Genomic DNA, 18846 nt, shown 5'->3' with positions numbered 1-18846 from the left:
ATAATGTTAAAAAAAAAACACTGACAGGTAAAATTATATAGTTTATAAGGTTGAAAAAAGACCAGAGTCCATCAAGTTCAACCTAAAAATAATGTAACCATGGTACCTGTCAAGGTGTGGTGTATATTAAAGTGCCCATAAACCTTCAATGGCAGTTGGCCAAAATGACAGATATTCCTCCTACCCTGACTCTCCCACATAGATGCATGGTTGAGTGGGCTTGCGTTTTCGATTGGGAAAGGGGAGTAAACCACTGCCAGATACCTATAGCAGGCAGAGATTCCATGTGCAGTAGGCGCCACTGGGCTGAAATGGTGCATAAACATGTTCATTCTTTTGGCGCATTAACATGTTCACTCTGCTGCACCGCTATGGTGCAACAGAATGTCATTGAAGACAAACTTGGGGTGGAAATTTCATAGTGTGTAAGGGGCCTAAGTAAATATTTCAGGACATATAGAAAAAACAAAGGACCGACCCCCTTTTAGAGTCTTGAAGCTGCTTAGCTGGTCTCCATGCAAAATCAGGAAAAAACGGACAGAAACACTTTGTATATCTGTCATAAATATTAAGAACATGCTAAAAAAAAGAAAAAAAAAAAAAAAAAAAAGCCCAAATAACCTACAAAATGTGTTGGCTTTCAGTTAAGTTAACCTGGGCCAATGTGTTGCATGCATGAAAAATGGGCTAGCGCAAAGATTTGCTCAAAAAGGGCCAAATTGTGATGGCTAGAGCATCTCCAAAATAGCAGGTCTCTTTGCTCATGTCCCCGCTGCCGGCGTGGCTGCGATTCGCATGGCAGGGCGTGCCTGCATGCGAATCCCAGCCCGTCACTCACCTCCCTCATCTTCTGCCTCTCCGTGTCCTCCCCGGCGAGTGTGCCCCCACCTCCTAGGGCCTGCGCGCACCGGAGCTCTTACTCTTAAAGGGCCAGTGCTCATTTAATCAAGTGTCTACACCTGCAGCCTGTCCTTAAATATAAGCTCCTCCCTTGGCCTGCAGGATCTTTGGTTACCTTGTGCCATAGTGAAAGTCCTGTGTCCCTGTTACCGTGTACCTGTTCCTTGCCACCTTACCTCCCCTACTCTTGTGTTACCTGCCCTGACCTACTGCCATCTTGCCACGTCCTGACAGTCTCCTTCTGTGCCACGCCACCTCCCAGCTACCTATGTGGACGAGTCGTGCCAGGGGTAGTGACCTGGTTGCTGCCTGCCGAAGCAAGACCATTCCGCTTTGCGGCGGGCACTGGTGAAAACCAGCGGCACCTTAGACTCCGCTCCTTGGCACGGCTCAAGTCATCATCCACACAGGCCCAGAGGATACATTACCTACCGTGACCCGTTACAATAAGATCCGGCCATTGATCCGGCTGGGGTGCCTTTGCCAGATGTCTTGGATCTTCCAACCGTCGTGGCTCAACAGCAGCTAGCTCATCAGGCACAACAACTGAATCAACTCTCAGCCATGGTGCAACAGCTTCTTGCCGCTCAGCAGCAACAACAGCAGCAGCCACCTGTTCCTGAGCCTCTTCCTGTGTCTGCAGCTTCTCCTGAGACCAAGCTTCATTTGTCCTTGCCTTCTAAGTATGACAGAGATCCCAAGCTGTGTAGAGGCTTTGTGACACAGTGTTCTATCCACCTAGAACTCATGGCGGATCTGTTCCCGATGGAGCGTGCTAAAGTGGCGTTTGTGTTCAGTCTAATGTCTGGAAAAGCTTTGGCCTGGGCTACTCCTCTCTGGGACCGTAGAGATCCGATCTACTTGAACTTGTCATGCTTCCTTGCAGAATTCCGCAATGCATTTGAAGAACTCGCACAAGCCTCCTCTGCCAAGACGGCTCTACTGAACCTCTGCCACAGGAACTCCTCCGTTGGCGACTACGCGGTTCAGTTCCCCACTATTGCCTCTGAACTTTTTTGGAACGATGAAGCCTTGTGTGCTACCTTTAAAAAAGGACTTTCCTCTGGAATCAAGGATGCTCTCACTGCACGAGATTCTCCGGCTAACCTAAGCGAACTTATCCATTTAGCCACTCGAATTGATGTGCATTTTGCCGAGAGGCAGGAGGAGCTTCCTTTGGATAAAGAACCTGCCCAAACACGGCGTTTACCTCGACTGGCCCCAGTGTTCCAAAATCCACCCCACTCTCTACTTTGCCTCTTGCCGAAGAGGCTATAGAAGTGGACTATTTTCACTTAACGCAGCAGGAAAAATCCTGTTGATGCAATGAGAATTTGTCTCTTTATCGTGCCAGTCCAGAGCACTTTCTCAAAATACTGTTTTATACGTCCTCCAGGTTCCAGGAGAATGCTCTCAACTTGGACAAGTTACAGTGGCTTCCCTAGATGTTAATATTACCACTCCTCGCTCGACCACCCTGGTTCAAGTATTTTCCTCTGCCAAGACGTCTTTCATAGCTTCTGCTCTTCTGGACTCCGTTTCCGCTTGTGACTCCATTGGTGCCGCCCAAGTCCATAAACACAGTCTTCCAGTGTCTCGTCTTGCCAAGCCCTTCTACATCTCTTCTGTAAATGCACAAAATCTGAACTGTAAGGCGCAATTTCGCACGGAACCCCTCGTCATGCAAGTATATGCATAAGGAAAAAGCGAGAGAGAAGAGTTCTATGTGCTACCACATTGTACTTCGGAGCTCCTTCTTGGTCTTCCTTGGCTTTAACGTCATTCTCCACAACTTGACTCGAAATATGGAAAAATCACTTGTTGGGAACAATATCACAAAGTCTTGTTCCTCCTGTGATATCTTCTGTGCCTGTGAAATTCAGACGTAAAGTCTTGAATTGGGGACATTCTTCCTTGCCAGTTGAACACTTTAAAAGATGGAAGACTCCACAACAGAAGCCTGCAAGTTCCTTACAGCCTTTGCCCATTTCAGAAATCCCCTGGTCTCATGTAGTGGGGAACTCTCTGAATTCCAAAGAAGAGGGGGGAGACCAAAGGGGATGGGGGGTACTGTAACGCCTGCGTTCTGGCCGGACACGCCGGCCGTGAATGCTCTTTTCTCATGTCCCTGCTGCCGGTAGGGCTGGGATTGCGCCCCGCATGCGAATCCCAGCCCCTCACTTACCTCCCTTATCTTCCGCCTGTGGACGAGTCGTGCCAGGCGTAGAGACCTGGGTGCCGCCTGCCGCAGCAAGACCATCCCGCTTTGCGGCAGGCTCTGGTGAAAACCAGGGCACCTTAGACTCCGCTCCCTGGCACGCCTCACGTCATCATCCACACAGGCCCAGAGGATCCACCACCTGCAGTGACCCATTACAATAAGCAATTCTCTGATAATTTATTGGGGAATTTTTGCATGGTAATGGCATTGACTCATTGAAATCTAAAGAGGGCTTAGAAAAGCAGACCAAACATTACAAGTGATCCTTTTTTTTATGTGATTACTTTTCTGCCCCCTACTGGCAAAACATGCACTGCACTCATCAACATTGTTTATTATGCTTACTGCTTGTTATAGAATAGTTTTTATAAAGTAAAGTAAACATTGGCTATATAAAAAAAATATACAATCCATTAAATATTTATATATTGAGAGTCTAGAAATTTTTCATTTCTGAAACTGAGTTATAAAGGCAGTCCAAAGTAGCAAAGGAAAAGTGCATACTACTTTGAGGTCCTTGAACACACAAAAGCTGTGCATACGGACCCTGTTTGGCAGCACTGGTTCTTTATTACAGAGACACAGGAGCATCTAATGCTGCCATTTGGTGCCTCCATGATATGCCTTAAGACGTGTTCACACAATGGAATTTCTGCTAGCATGGATTCCGCTAGAAGATGTTCAATAAGTTCAATGGGATACTGCTCCTCAGTAAAATTAGATTCCACTGGAAGATAAAAAATATTTATCTTGTGGCAGAACCCAGCAGAGAATTTCTGACACTTTGCTGCAGTAGATAGGACAGTGATGACTGTCTGCAGCAGACTGCCACAGACATTAAGCGCTGATTCTAGAGGAGGGTTCTGTAAGCAGAATAAAATCGATCCATCTAATGATAGTTGGGACTTTGATACACACAGAGACACTGGGGAGGATCCAAATGTACAAATGGAATCTAATGAAATGTATTTATATGATATTCATAACTCAAATACATATGATGAGCATACGGTAATTCATGTAATGTTTCCAGTCTTCCTTTAAGTGAATTAAACAAAATAGAAATAAATAGAGATTCAGACTTGGTGGCATGTTTATCCTTTCAGGAGCAGGCCAACTTGTCTGAATTTAAGGAATTGGGTGATACCAGAAACCCAGTCAGTCCAGTGTTTCATACACCAAACCCAACTTTGTATCCTGTCACATTCCACACACCTATTTTGGACCAATTTCAGAACATAGTAGAGCAAGATCTTATGGTACTTGTTAACAATTTGGCCCGCTTAAACATAATCTGTCACAAAAAGAAAAAATGGCATTAGAAGAATTAGAATCCATGGAGGATATAATAAAGGGGCAGACAAGGGGGGTGGAGTGGTAGTGCTAGATCGTGGACCCCCCCCCCGATCTCCCTAACGGGGCGCCGCCATAAGTGCTCATGGTGAGCGCTAAGGCACGTAGCGTCGACCTAGAGGTCGACGGTGATGCCCCGTCTCCTCCCCGTCCCCATACAGTTCTATGGGGGATGCGGGGAGGCATGAATGCTGCCTCCCCGCTTCTCCCATAGAGATGTAAGGAGGAGGCGTGTCGGCCGCAAAGTCATGCTGCGGCTGGCACGCCCCCTGCACGGGAGAGCCGCAACCCCGTACAGGAGATCGCCGGGGGCCCCAGCGTTCGGACCCCGCGCGATCAAACACTTATCCCCTATCTTGAGGATAGGGGATAAATGTTTGTAACGCTGCAGATGTCCTTTAAATCCCAATCCACATCACTTGCATGGAGCCAGCCCCGGGAGCTTGTGACATCATAGCGTGACGGCTGTTTGTTCCAAATGCTGAGCAGCTGAGTTCTTTAAATTTGTCACTGCACCATGCAAAATAGGCATATTTTGTTTTACTTATATTATTGGGTTATATATTTTCAATAGTTTGCATGGTACAGCCACACATAATTAAATATACAATATAATGCTGCACATAGATGTTGCAATATTCTGCATAAAATCCAACTTCTTTTGCAGTGTTCTTTTCAGATATATATGCATCTTTTTAGGAGAATTTACACTGCTGTTTAAAATATAGAGGTATTTATATATTTAATTAGTAAAAATAATGCATTGAATCAACATGAATAATATACAGCGTGTTTATCCTTTCGAAAGTATTTTATATAGTGTCCAACGCAGGTAAGTAACTGGCGCAGTGATAGGAAACAGAGGGTGGTTATTAATGGCACTTATTCTGATTGGGTGACTGTTACTAGTGGCGTACCAGAGGGGTCAGTCTTGGGTCCTGTTCTATTTAATATATTTATAAATGACCTTGTAGAGGGGTTGAATAGTAAAGTAGCAATCTTTGCAGATGATACTAAACTCTGTAAATTGGTAGACACTATAGAGGACAGTGCACTGTTACAAATGGATCAGAATAGGTTGTAGGTTTGGGCTGAGAAGTGGCAGATGAGGTTCAACACTGATAAATGTAAGGTTATGCACATGGGGAGGAAAATCCAGGCTGGGATTAAATTAAATGGGAGAACAATTGGGACGACTGACATGGAAAAGGACTTGGGTGTCTTAGTTAACAGTAAATTTAGCTGTAGTGACCAGTGTCGGGCAGCTGCTGCCAAGGAAAATAAAATCATGGGGTGCATCAACAGGGGCATAGATGCCCACGACAAGGAAATAATTCTACCGCTGTACAAATCACTAGTCAGACCACACATAGAATACTGTATACAGTACTGGGCACCAGTGTACAAGAAAGATATAGTGGAACTGGAGAGGGTTCAAAGACGGGCAACCAGGGTAATATGGGGAATGGGAGGACTACAGTACCCAGAAAGATTATCAGAATTAGGGTTATTTAGTTTAGAGAAAAGAAGGCTTAGGGGAGACCTAATAACTATGTATAAATATATCAGGGGCAGTACAGAGATCTCTCCCATGATCTATTTATACCCAGGACTGTATCTATAACAAGGGGGCATCCTCTACATCTAGAGGAAAGAAGGTTTCTACACCAGCACAGACGGGGTTCTTTACTATAAAAGCAGTGAGACTATGGAATTCTCTGCCTGAGGAGGTGGTCATGGTGAACTCGGTAAAAGAATTTAAAAGGGGTCTGGAAGCATTTTTGGAGAATAGTAACATTACAGATTATGGATACTATATTTATAGGGACAGAACGTTGATCCAGGGATTTATTCTGATTGCCATATTTGGAGTCGGGAAGGAATTTATTTCCTCTAGTATGAGGGGTTTTTGCCTTCCTCTGGATCAACTCAGTAGGGACTCATTAGGGTTATAGGTTGAACTTGATGGACTCTGGTCTATTTTCAACCTTATGAACTATGTTACAATTCCCAGAATGCATTGCTTTCCTTCAGCTCTTTATCACAGTACTCCCTCCCAACCTACTTTTCTCCCATAGCCCTACTGGTAGTTCCCCCACTTAGGGCTGTTGAAGAACCTTTCCTTTTTACAGCATACTATTTGAGATTGCAGCTTCTGCGATTCATTGCCTGTCTGCTCCTTTGCCTGTGATATTGTTAAGAACAAGATTGCATGTTGTAAACACAAGTCATTCTGCTTAAATGTCCCTTTAAAAATATATGTGTATATGACAGGGAGATGGCACTATAGCTGTGGGGGCTGGTCACAGGTGAGGACATCACTCAGAGGAAAGTGCTAGACAAAATCCAGCCACATCTCCTTAGACATCAGTGGATGATGTATTTTCTTGAAAAAGAGGAAGGAGTCAGGAGCTGCTGAGACAACACCACACTGACAATGAGGAGACTACACAACTTCCTGTCATGGGTGAATCGTACAAAAACATGCAGAAACCAGTACAATTTGTAATAATCATATATTGGTAAGTCAGACAGTCCTATTTAAATACATTTTCTGAAAATTGGGGTCATACAGTCTATGAGCACCATATTACAGATCTGCACAGGTTAATGGGCTATTATGAATGGTGAGTCGGCTACTATTCATATTCTATAATATTCCTCGGAAATGTATACTGTCTGCATAGCAAGAAGGTTAAAATCTTAAGTCAACCATAAGAATGCTAAGCTATTTTATAAAAGGTTTAGCTATTTACGCAGAAATCCAAGAATTACTTTTAGAAAGTAAATGCTTTTTTCCTTGACACTGTTCAATTGTTACGCTGGGAACTGTTTTTTTTTTTTCCACTAAATGTGAACTTACCTCTATCAGTAATTGCCTTTTCCTTTGAAAAATATTATCTGAAGAGCACAGCGTCTGTAAGGGAAGGAAATGTAAAATAAATGTTCCAGTATGTTTTACTATTCACTCGCTGGATTACAGATCTTTGCATTTTTCCATTTAACCATGAACTAATAACCCGGAACATTACAAAAAAAAAAAAAAAAAAAAAACAACACTATCACCTACATTACTAACCAGTTGTTAAGCTGCAAAATAACTTGATGACATTTATTGTCTATGGAAATGAATTAAATCCATTATGCTGCCATTCTAAATTATGCTTGACTGAGTCCTGAGTAACTAGTTGCCATGCGCAGCTATTAACCAATGACATAATAAATAGGGATGCTTATACATTACGTGAGTGGCTAAAAAAGTTACACATAACTGGTGAAGTTAAACACCTCTCCAACATGGTCACCTTCAAACATAATTTACATTGACAGCAGGAAAGATTTTGCGGCACCGATTACCTTGAAACGGCAATTTCTTAGGGAAAAAAACTATTATAATTAACGTTATATATAAACATCGAAATGCACAACAAGCACAGTAGATTGTGAATAAATTATAATCAAAGGTTAGAAACAAAAATAGAAGTAGCAATCGGGGGAAATCAGAGTCCCTGAGCAACCATCATGTAAACCACAAAAGGGCCCCTCTGGGACCAGAGAATGGACCATCTAAAGGATCCTGTGTGTATTTTATAGGGTTAAAAAATGCTGACAAATCCTGTTAAAGGGGTTCTCTGCAACTAGACTTCTTATCCCCTATCCAAAGGATAGGGGATAAGATGTCTGATTGCAGTGGTCCCACTGCTGGGGACCCTTACGATCTCCGTGCTGCACCAGGTGTTCGTTTAGAGCGTTGGGTTCAGCGCCGGAGGCTTGTGACGTCACGGCTGCGCCTGCTCGTGACGGCGATCACGCCCCCTCCCATAGTCTTTGGATAGGGGATAAGATGTCTAGGAGTGGAGTACCCCTTTAAGTTTGAATTGTAAGGCATTATATATATATATATATATATATATATATATAGGCATTATATATATATATATATATATAGACAGTATATATATATATATATATATATATACTGTTGCTGTATATATATATATAGAGAGAGAGAGAGAGAGAGAGAGAGAGAGAGAGAGAGAGAGAGAGAGAGAGAGAGAGAGAGAGAGAGAGAGAGAGAGAGAAAGAGAGACAGAGACTGAGAGAGATAGATATTTTTTTGGGTTAGTTTGTAAAATAACAGGATGATATGACAACAATATTATAAAAAAAATTATAACAACAACAATAATTTTTTTTTACTAATAACAATGAAAATAACTATTACTGTATTATAATAATAAGAACAAATACATCAACAATAATAATATTAATAAAAATATTATGTAAAAGTATTATGTAAAAGTATTATAATCATGGTACCCATCCCAAAATGAAAATGAAAATAATGATTTTAGACCATTCATTTTAAAAAAAACTTTTGGCAAAAACATTTGCCAAAAAGTTTTGATCAGTCAGGATCTCAATCCTTTACCTCCTGGCTCGCTGTGATCTCAGTCTACTTGCTCTAGATGAGCTCTAAAGATGTATAATGGAGCACGTCAAATGCAACTGGATGGAGATCACACCTTCCGCCACTCCCCGGTGACCCCCATATCGGTCTCCCCACCTCCGGCCCCGGTCTTCTTCCTGGATTTCAGCTAATCGCCGTCCACAGTGATGATAGGCTGAGCAGCAATGTTATTTAATGGGCCCGGCCTTATTCCTGGTGCCTAGGCCCTTTACATCACACTGACGCTTAGCCTATCACAAGATAAGGCGGGACAACGCTGCATCTGGTAATTACCTGACCCGCAGTGTGAAGTTTTTGGACAGCTTTTGGTGGCAATGTTAAATAATCTGATACTGATGACCTATGCTGAGAATAGAGAGTCAATAAGTTTAGCCTAGAAACCTCCTTTAAAATGAATTTCTATTAATAGCAACCCCAATGTTATTGTGGTGGCAGGATACACTTTTGAAATGGCCACCAACAGAATTGTTAAAAGTCTTTTAGACTTGCATGGGACTTCCGGCAAATCTGGAAACCACTGGCTTTAGCTCACTACATAGTTGGTATCAGTTTTTAACCCCTTAAAGACGTAGCGATTTTAAATTTTTGCATATTTTTACTTTTATCTCCATCTTAACATTTCCAAATTTTTTTTCTCTACAGACCCATATGACATTTTTTTTTGTTTTTTGTTTTTTTGCGGAACCAACTGTTTGTTGTAATGAAGTTACTCATTTTCCCACAAATACTAAGTCAAAACGAAAAAAAAAAAAAACATTTTGCAAATGTTGGGGCTTTGTTTTTTCCTAATGAACCAACCACAGCTTAAAGGGGTAGTCCGGTGAAAACCTTTTTTCTTTTAAATCAACTGGTGCCAGAAAGTTAAACATATTTGTAAATTACTTCTATTAAAAAATCTTAATCCTTCCAGTACTTATTAGCTGCTGAATGCTACAGAGGAAATTCCTTTCTTTTTGGAACACTGATGATATCACGAGCACAGTGCTCTCTGCTGACATCTCTGTCCATTTTAGCAACCGTGCATAGCAGATGTATGCTAAGGGCAGCATGGTGGCTTAGTGGTTAGCACTGCCTTGGGCCTTGGGTTCAAATCCCACTAAGGACAACAACAAATAAATAAAGACTTATTATTATTATAATAACATCAGCAGAGAGCAATGTGCTTGTGATGTCATCAGAGAGCATTCCAAAAAGAAAAGAATTTCCTCTGTAGTATTCAGCAGCTAACAAGTACAGGAAGGATTAAGATTTTTTAATAGAAGTAATTTACAAATCTGTTTAACTTTCCGGAGCCAGTTGATTTAAAAGAAAAAAGGTTTTCACCGGAGTACCCCTTTACATTTCACTTTACAAGAGCTCGTTAAGATGTGGAAGCTGAGGTGTGACTGGTTGCTGTGGGAAAAACCAGACAATTAGGGTTTTGGGCTATTTAATAAATCTGGGAAATTTTTTTTATTCTGTATGTCTTTTTTAAGAAGATATAGTAGTAGTTTTTAGTACCATTTTGGTTTTGATGGGAGCTTTTGTAAACTTTTTGTCTGGTGTATGAGGTGACCAAAAATCAACAATTCTGTATTGTTATTTTTTTTGTTTTACTTAAATGGGCACTGTCACCAACTTTTATTTTTGATATCTTGTAGTACTTATGTGCTACAACATATCTCTAATATATTTTCATTACATTTTATTTTATTATAAAGGTGAAATTTATGTTTGAAAACCGGCCACTAGGGGTCTCCCTAGTCTGAATTCATTTAGGCTGCGCTCGCTCCCTGCCTGTCAATCAGAGAAGCACGCATTGGCTCCCCTGCTCCCTGGCCTCGCACGCCGACCCCGCCTCCCGGCATTCCATTGCTGTTGTCCTGCACTTACTTTTTTTTGTACTGTCGCTGCACTGTCCTGGTATGTCTTCTTTGGGGGGGAGCGGGTTGCGCGGCGGGGGTCGGGTAGCGGGGTTCAGGGGGGGAGGTGACTGGCTGGGCGGGTTTTGTGTTGCGCCCCGGCCATGGAAAGGTATTGTTTTTAACACAGGGTGCCTACAGTTTTTTCCCCACTACAAATCCCAGCATGCCTTGACAGCCAATAGATGTCTGGGCAAGCTTGGAGTTGTAGTGGTGGAACAGCTGGAGGCACCCTGTGTAGATGAACTAAGGGCGGAAGTGTCGGCCCCAGCAGGCATCAGTGACGTCGTGCCTGCTGGGGAAGTCTGCCTGGTAGTGAGCACACTACCAGGCAGACAAAAAAAAGCATTTTTAATGTAGTTAAAAGAAATTAAAGGCAGTGAGGGGGTTAGTGATAGATGGGAAATAGGCAGGGACAGAGAGGGGGAAAAAAAGGATGGTGGGAGCTACTCTAACGCAATTCACCCTGCGGTTTCAATAACATTATATTTTAATAGTTCAGACATTTCCACATGCGGCAATGCCAAATATCTTTATGTTTAATTTTCTTTACATTATTTTATTTGAAAAATGGGGAAAGGATGGTGATTTATTATAGAAGGGGCTTATACTGAACAATGCTATGCCATAGCTCAGCATTGATCAATTGCCATTACTACAGGCTGATGAGGCTGCCTGCACAGTTGAAGCACCTATCAAACAGGAGAAGACAGGGTAAGCGACCTGTCATCTAAATTAAGCCTGTCATCCAAGGTAATCGAGACCATGTAATTTTGTCAGGGTAGTCCCGATCAGCTACTTTAAAGGACCAGGACATGGATTATTATATTTTTGTCACCGCAATAAACTTTGATTGTGACATCTAAAGGGTTAATGCCGGACATCAGCCTGATCAGTGATGTCCAGCATTAGCAATGAGACCCTGGCAGCCTACTTTGGGACTTTAAGGGGAATCTGACAGCTTGTTCACCTGTACTAAACCCTACACACAAGTGTACATGGTGTTAACTCTCCTGAATCGGTGGTCCTGAGATAAAGCCCCTATTACTGGAAATGAGCTCTTTCGCACAATCAACAATCAAATACTTTAAGCTACAAGTTAACACTGTTGCAACTTAAGACATTGACATCTGCTGAGTAGGACTTTTGTCGGGTACAATATAACTACTATAATTATACAAGTGATCTTTTAGAATAAATCATATTGTCTTCAGGGCTCAAATTGACTTGAAATCTGTTCACCATTAACTTGATAAATGAAATTAATTTTTCTAATTGAGATGTTTACATCCATTAGATCAGAACTACCACAAAGAGTTGTGTAAGATTGTTCCTCATGAATTCATGGTGGTAAAATATAAATTGGTCTTAGTGAGATTTAGAAAAATCTGTCGGACTGAAACTAATTTCTTAGACTGACATTTATCTGTGAATTTGGAATTATCTTGAGATTTAGAAGATGATATGCATCAATCTTCTCGCGTCTATATGACTGCCAAGTTAAAAAGGGTTGTAACACTACAACTGCACCCTTTAGAAAAATAGTAGATATATAATATTTATCATGTCCCTATTTTAGCAGTATATAGCAGAGGTTAGTCTCTGAAGCAGCCATGTGAACATCTCTGGGTCCAGACTCAATGAGGCTTCTCCTCTCTCTCCCCCTCTCCCAGCAGGAACTCCCAGCATGATCTCAAGCACCAATAAGCTGCTGAATTGCATCCTCCAATTCCACTGCCAGTTACATAGTAACATAGTTAGTACGGTTGAAAAAAGACATATGTCCATCAGTTTCAACCAAGGAGGTGAAGGGAAGGGTTATGTGAGGGGATGCTATGTTTCTTCATATGTATTAAAGTTATATTGTTCTAGAAATCTATCTAACCCTGTTTTGAATCTGTCAATGTTTTTTTCTGTGACCAGTTCCTGGGGTAGATTGTTCCATAAATTCACAGTTCTTATGGTAAAGGCGGCGTGTCACTCCTTGAGACTGTGCTGTAGACAGCATGCCCTCCAGTCATTTGTATAGGAGTGCCGAAGATAGCCGAGTGCTGTACTTGGGCATACCCGGTGCTTCCTTACAAATGAATGAACCCCCCCTTCCCCAGATTCAGACGCATATATTATCTAACTGTGCACGAAAAATGTAGTTTTACACTGCATCCATTCAAAGTAAACATTAGTTTGTATGTGGAAAAACTTTTTACACATCATTTGGCTAATACACTGGGCAAAACATATGTCCTAGAACTATGGAACTGGGTTCAGAGTGGAGAAATTCTGGCGCAGAAGCCTCCTATTTTCTTTATTGGTATTCTGCTGCATGGTGCACACTGCTGAATTTCCAAAATTCTAATTCCAGACTCTGTTGAAAAAATGGACAAGTTCATTCTTTTGGCAGAATTCCACACAGACTACATTGCCAACACCAAAAAATATACCATGTAAGACGAAACTTTCGTCTTACATGGTCTATTTTTTGGTGTTGATTATTGTTAGTGACCATGAGACATCGCATCTCGGATGGCCATTGAACATAGTGGGTAACCCACAAACTACATTGCCATCAACGGGGGGGGCAAATGTCCGTGCAGTCCTCGATGGAACTATTCTGTACAGTTTAAAGTATACCAACACATATCAACGAAAGCAACATATTTATCATAGTTTTGGCTAATGATGATATATTTAAATATATAAATATCAAATGTACAGACAAAACATAGTGTGATCCTAGATTGATACAGAAATTAGACATTTATTAGCAAGAACCCATCCTTATCATTCAACCCATTTAGATTTTTTGTATTATGTTTTGTATTATCAGATACTTAAAAACTGAAATGTTAAAACTGACAAAAAAAAGGGCTTTTTTTCTGTAGCGACAATAAATTTGTTTCTCGTAAAGAAATAAGTACCAATAAAATGAGCAGTTAATATGTGCAAATTTAGTATTCGGATCACAATTGACTTTAACAGTATTTGTACAAGAAACATTCATTAATTCAAAAACAAGGAAAATTGGTTTAGCTAAATTTGTTTAAAATACGTATTTCCAATTCACTTAGTAGGTGCTCTGTACTGTGCTCATAGTCGGCCCCTGCTGGGTAATGCACTTTTTATGACCAGCTAAGCAGTTTGGGAAGGTAAGATTCAACAACTGCACGTGTATTTCTATCCAGAAAACTGCTTGTTATCATATGTTTATGCCGCAAATGTTTCACATGAAATATGACACATGTGAATACACCCTTATTAATTTGGGGGGTTGTCCCACAAAATACTTTGGTGGCATTAGCTAGCTATACCTCAACAATAAAATATGGAAGGGACCTATAAATCAAACAGCTGTTTTTTCTCCCCTATTTACTTCAATGGAGATTGTGTGGCCACTTTCCTAGGACCCTAAAGGGTCTCAGTTTGTGGCAGACTGACATTTTGGATGCATTTCATTCATATGCCATCACAGCTTTTTGTGATAAAGCTCCTTTAATATGCAGAGACTTTGATTGGCTTTATGAGTTGCCTAAAATAACTAAAAAATAATATTTAATGTGGTAAAAATTGTCCTAAATGCTCAGTCAAAACCAATGATTTCATTATATTTCTTCAAAATTATTTTGTGCACCGCAATGCTGTGAAATGCTCTTTTCTATGTCCAATACATAAAGGGAATGCTCTTCATGAGTCCAAAGTTATCGTAGTAATGGGTCATCAGTGACAATGTCAGTTCTCCACAGCTGAAGACTCATAGATTTATATACACAACACAAAGATGGTGCACATGAGAATAATATATAGTGCCTTAAAGCAGTGGTGACATCTGGACAACCCCTTCTATAAGGGTCGTACTACACGGGTCTAATGTGATCACTGATCAAATAGATCTGTGTTCGTTTAAGGAGCCTATTGCATGCCTTGATTTTCATGCAGGCAGCTCCACACGAATGATCTTCGGATGGTTGGTGTGGGCCTTTATTATTGTCAGCTACGCATCCCTTATTACAAACAGGCCCCAACCTATTTCTAAAATGAGCTAAGAGAAGGCTGTGCTAAGCGCGTTTTCTCCCTGCTCTGTGCCATATGACCAAGGCAGTCTTATAATGTAACTCTATGGACTGATCTCTAGACACATGCACGGACAAAGGGGAGAAGCAGTGATCAGTAGTGTTGAGCGGCATAGGCCATATTCGAATTTGCGATATTTTGCGAATATATGGATGAATATTCGCCATATATTCGCAAAATTTGCATATTTGTAATATTTGCGTTCTATTTTCGTATATGCGAAAAATTTGCGTATGCAAAAATTAGCAAATACAAAAATTTGCATAAGTGAAAAATCGCATATGCAAAAATGTAGTATTAGAGCCTTCTTTATACCACGCAAGCTGGAAACAGAGAGGAATGATCACTGTATTGTGTACAGTGGAAAAAAAAAGAAATAAAAAGGAATATTTGTAATTACGAATATATAGTGCTATATTCGCAAATTCGCGAATATGCGATATTCGCGAATAAAATTTGCATTGCGAATATTCGCGAGCAACACTAGTGATCAGCTGTGTGCTCCTCCCCACTCGTTCTAGAGGTTTCGGGGTCTGAATGTTAAGAACCCGACCAATCAAAACTTTTGGCGTGTCCCTGTGAAAACTCAGGACCATTTAAAAGAAGTTATCAGCCAATGAACAAGCTCATTCATCGGCAGATTTCTGGGCCATTGTATTTTTGCTAAAGATGGATAATGAGGAGCAAGGACAGTTTTGAGTAGAGTTCCCCATCAGCAACCACATATGATTTTGATGTAACTGTAAGGCTAAAATCAGAAGTGTATTCAAAGGGAATAGGACATATAAAGGAAGGACTTATACTTCTCCTCCCTTATGGATTAAATTCGGACTTTGGCTCAAAAACTGCAGTGGCGGATTTCCAAAAACTACCAGAAAAAAAACAAGTGGAAACTTAGCCTAAATATCTTGCCTTCTACTGGATGATAATTGTATTGAAGAACACTAGAGAGTTTCTATGAAACTGTACAACTCATATAGAGAAATACTGCTGAACATCCACCATTTGTATTTTGATCTACTTGCTTCTCAGCATAATTAAAAAACTAACAGGTTGTCACTATACATTTTGATTAAAAAGTACAAGCCCACTCGCCACATCAAGGCCATCTAGTCAGAGTGGGACCCTAACCTAACACTGGCGTAGCACTGGGCAGCAACCACTGCCTCCGAGACACCATGCCCACAGGGGGATTGACCCAGTGGCCAGGCAGCCCCACTGCTGCCTGACCAAGCACTGGGCCGCATCACTCCACAGACAAAGCATCACAGAAACAATGGCCACCACCAGGACTGGACTGGGACCAAAAATAGGCCCGGGCATTTTAGATTAAGCAGCCCATTTTGATTGTGGGAGTGGCTATGTGGAGGTGGAGCGAGAAATGGGAGGGGCCATATGTTAATCACAACTGGGTACGTAACAGAAAATGTATACTATATAAACATTAGGCTAGAGTAAAGCAGTGTAGGTGTATTTCAGTGTGAATAATGCATTCACAAAAATGCACAAAACTTGTGTCTGTATTTTTAACATTATTGTGCTTAATGTCTATGGGAAAGTAGTGTCTGTGCACATAGTATGTAAAAAAAAGGCATATTTTCTATAACTGTGTAAAAAAGTGACGGATGTCAAAAAATACATTTTTTTCCCCCCATAAACTTATATAGAGCACATTAATGTTAAAAATACAGACTCAATCTTTCTGCAATGAAATAATGTATACTGAGACCAATATTACAAGGAGGAATATTATCACCATATATATTACCATCATACTGTTTCTGACCAAATCCTGTATACTGAGACCAATATTAATAATAATATCAGTATACAAGGAGGAATATTATCACCATACATATTACTATCATACTGTTACTGACCAAATCCTGTATACTGGGACCAATATTACCAATAATACCAGTATACAAGGAGCAATATGACCATACATATGATATATTACCATCATACTGTTACTGATCAAATCCTGTATACTGAGAGCAATATTAGCAATAAGAGTATACATAGATGATTATGACCATACATATTGCCATCATATTGTTACTGAACAAATCCGGTATACTGAGACCAATATTAGCAATAATAGGAGTATACAATGAGGAATACACTTCTAATAGTGGTACCTCCAAATCTGTGTTCGCTGCAGGTTCTCTCACCTTCCCTGTTACGTCAGTGGCAGCTCTGGCAGGCAGTGGTTAGCAGGCACATTGTAACAGCACAGCGGACCCACAGTGTAGCACAGGGGTTTGACTCAAGACATCCCTGTGTTCCGAAAGATGCTTTCGGAACACAAGGATGCATCTGTTAAGTCCCTGCGGCCCGCGTTTACTTTAAAAACGCGGGGACCGCCGGGAACAGGCGCACGCAGCGACGTCACTGACGTCCCATGCGTGCGCCCATGGCAACGGAGCGGAGAAGCAGAGAAGAAGCAAGGACGTGCGCTGGAGGTAAGTGTTTACCAGTGGCGCGTCGCTTCGGTGTTCTGACCACCGATCCTCCGGTCCTGCTATGGCCGGAGCGGTGGTCGGAACACTGAAATGGGGCAGTACACAGGCATACAGCCTCCAGCCATGGCTGGAGGCTGTATGCCTGTGGGGGGACATACTGCCAATGTAATTTGGGGGAACATACTGCACCTAATGTGGGGGAACATACTACACCTAATGTGGGGGAACATACTGCAAGCCTAATGTGGGGGACTATATTGCACCTAATGTGGGGGGACTATATTGCACCTAATGTGGGGGAACATACTGCCAGCCTAATGTGGGGGGACTATATTGAACCTAATGTGGGGGAACATACTGCCAGCCTAATGTGGGGGACTATATTGCACCTAATGTGGGGGACTATATTGCACCTAATGTGGGGGAACATACTGCCAGCCTAATGTGGGGGACTATATTGCACCTAATGTGGGGGGACTATACTGCCAGCTTAATGTGGGGGACTATATTGCACCTAATGTGGGTGAACTATGCTGCCAGCCTAATGTGGGGGACTATATTGCACCTAATGTGGGGGAACATACTGCCAGCCTAATGTGGGGGACTATATTGCACCTAATGAGGGGGAACATACTGCCAGCCTAATGTGGGGGACTATATTGCACCTAATGTGGGGGGACTATACTGCCAGCCTAATGTGGGGGACTATATTGCACCTAATGTGGGGGAACTATGCTGCCAGCCTAATGTGGGGGACTATATTGCACCTAATGTGGGGGAACATACTGCCAGCCTAATGTGGGGGACTATATTGCATCTAATGTGGGGGGAACATACTGCCAGCCTAATGTGGGGGAACTATACTGCACCTAATGTGGGGGGACTATACTGCCAGCCTAATGTGGGGGACTATATTGCACCTAATGTGGGGGACTATATTGCACCTAATGTGGGGGGAACATACTGCCAGCCTAATGTGGGGGAACTATACTGCACCTAATGTGGGGGGGACTATACTGCCAGCCTAATGTGGGGGAACTATACTGCACCTAATGTGGGGGAACTATGCTGTCAGCCTAATGTGGGGGACTATATTGCACCTGATGTGGGGGACTATATTGCACCTAATGTGGGGGGAACATACTGCCAGCCTAATGCGGGGGAACTATACTGCACCTAATGTGGGGGGACTATACTGCCAGCCTAATGTGGGGGAACTATACTGCACCTAATGTGGGGGAACTATGCTGTCAGCCTAATGTGGGGGGGACTATATTGCACCTAATGTGGGGGAACATACTGCCAGCCTAATGTGGGGACTATATTGCACCTAATGAGGGGGGACTATACTGCACCTAATGTGGGGAACTATACTTCCAGCCTAATGTGGGGGACTATACTTCCAGCCTAATGTGGGGGAATATATTGCACCTAATGTGGGGGAACTATACTGCCAGCCTAATGGGG

General features: G+C 41.9%; 1 protein-coding gene across 4 annotated transcripts in view; it reads right to left on the bottom strand.

Annotated features, from left to right (window-relative positions):
- LOC130357063 (uncharacterized) overlaps window positions 1–18846 on the bottom strand; it is a 732821-nt gene that overhangs the window by 609790 nt on the left and 104185 nt on the right. For all 4 annotated transcript variants that reach the window (XR_008889093.1, XM_056559412.1, XM_056559411.1 and 1 more), the window contains one exon: window positions 7338–7391. The gene's annotated coding sequence lies outside the window, so the exon portion shown is untranslated. The remainder of the gene's footprint in view (window positions 1–7337; window positions 7392–18846) is intronic.

This window comes from Hyla sarda, chromosome 2 (genome assembly GCF_029499605.1).
Source record: "Hyla sarda isolate aHylSar1 chromosome 2, aHylSar1.hap1, whole genome shotgun sequence".
NCBI classification, from domain to species: domain Eukaryota; kingdom Metazoa; phylum Chordata; class Amphibia; order Anura; family Hylidae; genus Hyla; species Hyla sarda.
The sequence above is the reverse complement of the archived record's forward strand: the minus strand, read 5'-3'. Positions and strand labels throughout refer to the sequence as shown.